This window comes from Odocoileus virginianus, chromosome 11 (genome assembly GCF_023699985.2).
Source record: "Odocoileus virginianus isolate 20LAN1187 ecotype Illinois chromosome 11, Ovbor_1.2, whole genome shotgun sequence".
Taxonomy (NCBI): Eukaryota; Metazoa; Chordata; class Mammalia; order Artiodactyla; family Cervidae; genus Odocoileus; species Odocoileus virginianus.
Window position 1 is genome coordinate 61231337 of NC_069684.1, and position 9308 is coordinate 61240644.

At 34.1% G+C, this 9308-nt stretch overlaps 1 pseudogene; it reads left to right on the forward strand.

Moving 5' to 3' along the window:
• The first annotated feature begins 828 nt into the window (after nt 1–828).
• LOC110147937 (poly(A) polymerase alpha pseudogene) lies at nt 829–2810 on the forward strand (annotated as a pseudogene).
• Nucleotides 2811–9308: the final 6498 nt, after the last annotated feature.

Sequence of the window (9308 nt, forward strand, 5' to 3'; positions counted from 1 at the left end):
CAAAAAAACATAGTCTGACATAAGTGACTGTATATTGTATTGCTTTTTATATGAAATGCTAAGGAAATGCAAATCCATAGAAGCAGAAGTAGATTAGTAATTGTCTGAGAATGGGCAGAGGTTTAACAGAAAATATGTATGAAGAATCTTATTAAAATGATGAAATGTTTTAAAATTTATGGTAATTATTGCATAACTTGATAAACTTACTCAAATGCCATTGATTTGTACACATGAAATGGGTAATGTATATATATGAGCTATGCTTCCATAAATTAATTTTTACAAAAGAAGAAAAGGTTTGTCTCATATTAAAAAGTCAATTAATGAAATTCACTACATTAACAGAATGAAGAAAATAATACTTCTCAATATTTGAATAAAAAGTCTTTAACAGAATTCAGCACACATTTAAGCTAAAAAATAGAAATTAGAAATGAATCCCTCAATTAGATAATTAGTAATTAAGGAAAGAACTTCACATAAGATAGTTTTTAATTTTCAGGGTCTCTGTATTTTCAACTTAAACCTGAGAATGAGATTCTGCTTCTTCAGACTGGAGACTTTATGTAATGAAAAAATAAATAATTTCATAAGAATTTGAAAGTAAAAGTATTTATATTTGCAATGATAGGATTATAGAAAATTCTGTTATAATTTTAAAAAAGAACCTGCAAAACTCAAATTATTAAAGTTTTTGCATATGAGGTCAATATATAATCTATTTTATTTTTGTATAACTACAATTTTTGTTTTATAATAACAATAATGTAACATTTCCAATTTAAAGCAAAATAAGGAAATAGAATACTTGGGTTTAAATTGAAATTTGTCAAAAGTTGTATAAATTATTTATTTAAAACTTCTCAAAAAAGGGGAAAAGTGAAAAAATGAAAGAAAAAGAAAAGACAAATGAAAAGATGAATCAATCTTCATAAATAAGAAGACTCAAACTGGTAAGATGTCCTTTCTTTCCAAAATATTTATCTCCAAATTCTAGCAGTCTTTTGGCAGAAATTGACAAGATACACTTAAACATGTATCTTTTATTTAGGCAGTTGGACTTGGCAGAGGCAGGACTCCTCCCTTCCTCTATCTCAGGTCCTTGGTGACAGCTGTTGTTCTGGGGAAGTGGCTATGTGGTGCCTGTGCAGGAGGTGATGTTCTTTCCATTAACAACTCAGGGATCACAACAAATGCGGCAACCACCCAAGCATTATAGCATCCTATGCCATCTGTTTAGCAGACCCCAAAGGAGACTGACTTAAAACTTAAACTAATTGAGATTCCAAAGCCCTTTGCAGTTTCTGAAGAGTAAGAGGAACTACAATGCAAGACTCTAACTTTGGGAAATTTAGCCTAATGAAAGAGTAGATACAAGAAATCAGAAAAAGCAAGAATCTTCCACAATCTGTAATTGAATATGTTGAAGGAAAAATTTTCACACTTGGATCTTGCCAATTAGGAATACCTACAAAGGTGCCAATACTGATGTGTGTTGCAACAAGATATATTGATTGAAGTGACTTTTTAACCTCATTCTATAAATTGAATTTACAGGAAGAAGTGAAAGATTTAGGAGCTGTTGAAGCGTTTGTGCAAGTTATCAAACTGTGTTTTGATGGCTTAGGGATTGATATTTTTTTTGCAAGATTAGTACTGCAGACTATTTCAGAATATTTGGACCTAGGAGAGATAGTCTACTTAAAAAGTATTAGTAATAGAATTTGTGTAAGGAGTCTAAATGGTTGCAGGGGAACAGATAAAATTTTATATCTGTTTCTAATTATTGACAGTTTCAGGTTAACAGGGGGCCAAACTTCACACATTTATTCCAATATATTAGGTTTCCTTGATGCTATTTCTGGACTAAGTAAGTAACAGAACTTGCCAACTTTATTCAAATGTAATAGCCCCAACTTTTGTACATTGATTCCTCAGTGTTTTCTAAATGGTATGTGTTTAGATTATATTCAAATTGATTTAAAATAAATGACAATAAAATATCTCACATTAAAAAATTTGGATAGCCAAGTGATTATTAAAAAGAAGAACCAATTAAAAAGACATATAGTAATTTACTTTGAGTTACGGAAACATTGAAGGCAGGAGAAGAGAACAACAGAGGATGAAATGGTTGGCTGGCATCACTGACTCGATGGACATGAATTTAAGTAAACTCCGGGAGTTAGTGATGGACAAGGAGGCCTGGAGTTGCAAAGAGTGGGACATGACTGAGCAACTGAACTGAACTGACATCTATTTCCACATTAACCAAAAGAGTGTGGCATGGACCTGAGGACAGAAAGGTATAAAAGACATTTGGAGACCAGAGCTCGATCCCTGGGTTGGAGAAATCCCCTAGAGGAAGAAATAGCAACCCATTCCAGTACTCTTGCCTGGAGAATTCCATGAACAGAGGAGCCTGGTGGGCTATACAGTCCACGGGGTTGTAAAGAGTCGGGCATGGCTGAGCAACTAATACTTTCCTCACACACTTAAATGGTCAAAAATATTAGAAAAAAAATCATGTCAAAGATGTTCCAAGGAAAATGGAAAATCTTTGAAACAAATGGCTTGGACAACTTATAAATCCTTTAAAACATTGAAACTTGTCACTTATCTCACACCATACATCAAAAATTAATTTGGGATGAATCATTGAGATAAATATAAATACAGGTATTAAAAAGTTTCTAGAAGAAAACATAGGTACATATTTTCTCAGATTTTGAGTGAGCAAGTATTTCTTAAATTGGACCCAGAAAATGTAACATTTTTAGAAGAGCATAAGTTGGTTTCCTTCAAAATTAAAATCTGCCCATCAAAAGATATGTTCCACAAAATGATGGCAGAACAGGATGGGAAATATTTTATACTTATATAAAATAACTGTATGTTTATATATATGTATATATTTGTCTTTCCAAAATTCATATGTTGAAGTCAAAATTCATATGGCTCTCCAATATGACCATATTCAGAGATGGGGCTTTTAAGGAGTTAATAAAGGTTAAAGGAGGATATAAGTGTGGGGCCCTAATTCAATATGCCTGGTATGTTCATAAGAAGAGAGAAGAGAGACACCAGGGTTATATGTACTCAGAGAAAAGGTAATGTGAGAAGACAGTAATACGGTGGCAGTCTTTCAGGGAAAGGGGAATGGTCTAAGGAGAAACCAAACCCGCTGACCCACTGATATTGAACATCTAACCTCCAGATTTGTGATAAATAAATTTCTGTTGTTTAAGCCACCCAGACTGATATTTTGTTATAGAAGCCTTAAAAGTATAATAATAATAGTTATTATTACTACTACTATTATATATATAAGAACTTCTTTCCAAAATAAATGAATTATTCAGATAGCCTATAAACCAATAATAGAAGAAAGACAGAAATTCAATAAAATGGTATGAACAGCGACAACATTTTTGATAGGGATGTGGAATAGCAGAAATTCTCCATACATTGCTAAAAGGAGCTTAAAATAGTACAGTCACTTTGGAAAGTAACTTTGGAAGCTCCTCCTTTAATTAAATTACAGTCACTATGTGAAGTGAAGTCGCTCAGTCATGTCCGACTCTTTGCGACCCCATGGATGGTAGCCTACAAGACTCCATGTTCCATGGGATTTTCCAGGCAAGAATACTGGAGTGGGCTGCCATTTCTTTCTCCAGGGGATCTTCCCAACCCGAGGATCGAACCCGGGTCTCCTGCGTTGCAGACAGACGCTTTACCATCTGAGCCACTAGGGAAGCCAATAGTAACTTTATGACATAGCAATTCCACTCCTAAGTACTTAAACAAGAAAAATAAAAGCAGAAATCCAAAGGAAGGTACAAGGAAATTTACATGTAATAGCCAGGAATTGGGAAGTATCCTAATGTCAACTAATGAATAATGGATAAACAAACTATGGCCTCAACCTGCAATGTAATAACATGTAGGAATATAAAAAAACTAATGATCAATGAAAGCAATGTGAGTGAATGTCATAATCATTATAAGGAGTGGAAGAAACAAATACAAATGAATACACGATGTAAGATTCCATTTTTATAAAATATTGGAGCTCCATCAAACCAATCTGTTTTGAAATGCACACAGTAGAAATCTCATGTGGAGGAAATGAAAAAGTTCCATGAAGGGCCTTTCTAAGCCAACAGGGATTTTCTGTATTTTGTAGTGGTATGGTATACACAGTTGATGAATATGTTGAAAGTCTTCACAATGGAAATCAATATATGTACACATTTACCCTAGGTAAAATAGATTTCAACAAAAAAGTTAAAAATTCAAGGTCATGAGTAATTAGCAATCATGAAAGATAAGTATTACTTTTGAATTTAGAAGAATAAAAGAAAATAATCAGCTTAGAATTTATAGTACAATAGCAATTATTAATTCACCTAAAAACTACCTTCATCATTGAACAGTGCTAATTAAGACATTTTTTCAACTTCTAGAAATTTACTCTGTGGTAACACCTATAATATCCACACATTCCAACAGTCTTCTCTCATTATGCTTATCTATTATCTCCTGCTTTCTCTTCCAAAACATAGCCAATATTTAAGCTGCCGCATTTTCATAGAAAATTCTAAAAAATGTTAAGAGTTTCGTATTCAATTTTCTCCCATTAAATATGCAAACCTAAAGTAGTTGAAGTTATTCTTTCCTACTTCTTATTGGTTGTGGTGGAATAATATTCTCTTCTGATGCCAGTGTAACCCTCATTCCAGTTTCTTTTAAGAGACCTAAATTTTCAATTATCTTCTTTTCTAAGAAGTTCCACCTGTTCCCCTTTACTGGCACTTTCCTTAGCATCCCCCAGGCTCTAGTCTCTCCTATTCTCTTTTTACAGCCATGTCTTCAAAAAATATTTGCATTTACTTTTTTTCCTCCCTCCCTAAACTCTTTCTAATCAACTTCTAACATTCTGTTTTTATTCTTTTTGTTTGAACAAAATGAGTTTCATAAACTATGTGCCAGTGGATCCAGTGGAAACTTTTTATTTCATACATAACACCCAGAGTATTAGATTTGTTGACTTCTTCCTCAATACTTTGGTTCTGGGACATTTTATTCACGTGGCTTTCTTTCTATTTCTGGCACATGTCACATTCCTTTGCAGGTTTCTCCTTTGCTTTTTGGTTAATGTTGAGGGAACATCAGAGCCACAGCTAAGTTCTTAAAATTTTCACTCTTTAAACCTGCCACAGATGATGGCACATACTCCTGTGCAGTCTATAATCTTCTTATACTATAGTCTCACACATATATTTCTATAATCTTCTTATACTATAGTCTCACACATATATTTCTGAGGTCCACATCTAATTCTTGGGCCTCATGTCCTTAAGAGTTGACTATTTCTTAGAACTAACCACTTGAGTATTTCACAAGCATCTCAAAACACCACCTGTCCCAAATAAAAGACTTTGCTTTAGTGCCCCCCACTTCAATGGTGCTTTTCTCTTATCCCATCAGTCTGTAATTTCTTCTTACCCAGTGATTCATTCAAGTTTCTAAGCTCCTGATCTTGCTTCTTTAAATGATAGTCTTCATTTTTCACTGACCTCCTCAGCTTCACAATTTTCTACTTCCCTCTTATCTTCTATACTAGTTTGTCTTATTTTATGTTCCCCAAAGCATCCTATTATTTACTGTTTATAAAATGTATTTTTTTCAATTATTTGACCTATATCCACATATTCTGACTGTAATCCAATTTTAATGGGGATTCAGGAGCGACTTTACCCACTTTTCTAGCTTCAGCTCTTATGGAAATTCTTATCCCATAGCATGATTTCAAAAGTATGTATTGAATTAATTAGTTAATTAATGACAATCTTTTTGTGACTAAGAGCCTAGAATGAAATAAAATATAATATGTGCACTACCTCAACATTTGTTGAATGTCCATTTATTCTACTTTCTGCATATTAACAATAAATAATAGAAGAAATTGTTAGTTAATAGTAACATTACAGCATTAACAGTTTCTGTGAGAATAAGTTCATTAAAATGATAGGTACAAAAACCTATGGCCCATGTTTGCTAATGCTATGTGGTTGATTAATCAGTGGAACCATTGGATAATTATGGTATTCTGATAAATGTGATAGAAAAAGCACTGAAAAACACAAGATGGCAATCTAAATAGCAGATCAAGGGGGTTGTTTACTGAAAATTGTATTTTGCTTATCATACATTTCACACATTTTACAATGAACTAGTAATACAGTGTTGAAGAAGATAGTCCCATTTTTAATGAATTTACTATCTAGATATATAACAAGACACTGAATTGGCAATTGCAATACTGTGTCATAAGTGCTAAGTTAAGGTATACAACACAGTAACAAGCGAAGTTGCTAAGAGAATATGATTTCAGAGATGGAAAATGCCAGAGACAAGGAAAATTGTCTTGAAAGATTTGCAGTAATTCAAGAATGGCATAATAGTGACTTGAAATAGAGAGTAAAAGCCTGAACAGAAAGAATTCTTGGCTTGGATTAAAGAACAGGGACCAGTAAAGACTATCTCTGAGTTAGCACGAACATCAGAGTCATTTTGTGCCATTGGCCAAGGGAAGAGAATGCTAGGGACAGGCAGGAATCATCAATAGAAGTTGATCTTGTAGACAAATACAATGATTCAAATTGTAATTTTTATTTCATAGCAACCTTATATTTGGAACCCATTTAATATATAAGGATATAAAAATACTTTTTACCCATTTTTAAAAATGATCTTATTGGCAAATTAGGCTTTGGATAGGAGTATGAGAATGAAAGGCTTCACTGGTGGCTCAGATGGTAAAAAACCGACCAGCAATGCAAGAAACTTGAGTTTGACCCTGGGGGTCAGGAAGATCCCCTGGAGAAGGAAATGGCAACACATTCAGTATACTTGCCTGGAGAATTCCATGGACAGAGCAGAGTGACGGGCAGACCATGGGGTCGCAAAGAGTTGGACATGACTGAAAAACTAACTCTTTTCACTTCTATTTCATGAGAATGAAAATATAGCAAGGAGTTGTAGAGCAGATCTTGCTAGTAAGAGGGGACAAGATGGGGAACCCAAGTGTACTGAAACTGGTGAACACTGACCAGGGGAGGTGGCGATAGGCCATTATATAATGGATAATTCCCAAACTAGCTAATTTATACATAAATTGGCTGGCATGGAGAACATTAATTTCTTCCAACAGTACTTTAAGATTTGTGCAAAGATTTTCCAAGTGGAAAATTAAAAAATTTCGACCTGAGCAAGTGATCTCTGTTACCTCATTCATTTTTATTGAACACTAAACAGAAACCAGATGAGTGTTTAAAAGAAGTAAAGAATGAAGTCTAAGTCTTAGGTCAGTGTCAACACCAGAATTGCAATGGCAATGCTGTATCCATGTATGAGAAAAGCTTTATCATAGAACAAATGTTTTCTAAGTTCAAAGAGGCATATTTTACATTAAAGTAGGATTTTAAAATTTATTTTAATTAGGTCATTTAATTCTTACTTTAATACTCCTTACCAACACAACAATATATAAAATAATATGAACTAACAAGATGGATCTGTCTTATAAATGATTATTGATCATTTCTACATGTTTCTATTACTAATATGATGCTTTCACTAAGTGAGAACATATGCATCAAATAATTCAGTAAATTTTAAATTTGTTAAAGCTGCCTTTAAAAGAAATTTTCAAAATAAATACTAACATTCAGAAATTTAATTGCTATATAGTAGTGTGGCTTTAGGGAGTTTTTGTTTTTACATGTATTAAATAAATTTGCCAAATATTAAACCTTATTTGTAATTATGATGCAAAAACACAGCTGAGGACCTAAACGCATAAATTGGGTTCTGTCATATGTACAAATATATGCAGCTTTAAATATACAGAACATACACAGAATGCTCATGTGATGTAAACAAAAAAGTAATGAATCTAGTTGAAGCTACTGTAAATATTGTGATACTTAATTTTATTTATAATTCAACTAGAATATAGAGAGGCTAAATTCCATCCTTCAAAGTTGTTTATACTATGTATAGAAGGGAAATTTTTCTTCTATAGTTTGTTTTCTAGTTCTTGGTTTTGTTCCTAGTTTTTTCTAGTTTTTCCCCATGATTTCTCATAATCATTCTTTATTCAGTCACTCAGTCATGTCCAACCCTTTTCAACTCCATGGACTGCAGGAATCCAGGCTTCCCTGTCCATCACCAACTCCTGGAGCTTGCTCAAACTCATGTCCATTGAGTTGGTAATACGATCCAACCATCTCGTTCTTTGTCGTGCCCTTCTGCTCCTGCCTTCAGTCTTCCACAGCATCAGGATCTTTTTCAGTGAGTCAGCTCTTCACATCAAGTGGCCAAAGTATTGGATCTTCAGCTTCAGCATCAGTCCTTCCAATGAATATTTGGGACTGATTTCCTTTAGGGTTGACTGATTTGATCCCCTTGCAGTCCAAGGGGCTCTCAAGAATCTTCTGCAACACCACAGTTCAAAAACATCAATTCTTAGGTGCTCAGTCTTCTTCATAGTCCAACTCTCACATCCATACATGACTACTGAAAAAAATGTAGCACTGATTATATTTGTTGGCAAAGTAATGTCTCTGCTTTTTAATATGCTGTCTAGTTTTGTCATAACTTTTCTTTCAAGGAGCAAGTGTCTTTTAATTTCATGACTGCACTCACCATCTGCAGTGATTTTGGAGCCCAAGAAAATAAAGTCTGTCGCTGTTTTCATTGTTTCCCATCTATTTGCCCTGAAGTGATGGGACCCGATGCCGTGATCTTCGTTTTTTGAAAGTTGAGTTTTAAGCCAGCTTTTTCACTCTCCTCTTTCACTTTTAAGAGGGTCTTTAGCTCCTCTTCACTTTCTGCCATATGGGTGGTGTCATCTTCATATCTGAGGTTATTGATATTTCTCCTGGAAATCTTGATTCCAGCTTGTGCTTCATCCAACCTGGCATTTCACATGATGTACTCTGAATATAAGTTAAATATGCAGAGTGACAATATATAGCCTTGACATACTAATTTCCCAATTTGGAGCCAGTCTGTTGTTCCATGCCTGGTTCTAACTGTTGTTTCTACAGGTTTCCCTAGAGGCAGGTAAGGTGGTCTGTTATTCCTATCTCCTGAAGAATTTTCCACAGTTTGTTGTGATCAACAACAGTCAAAGGTTTTAGTGTAGTCAATGAAGCAGAAGTAGAGGTTTTTCTGGAATTTTCTTGAGTTTCCATGACCCAACAGATGTTGGCAATTTGATCTCTGGTTCCTCTGCT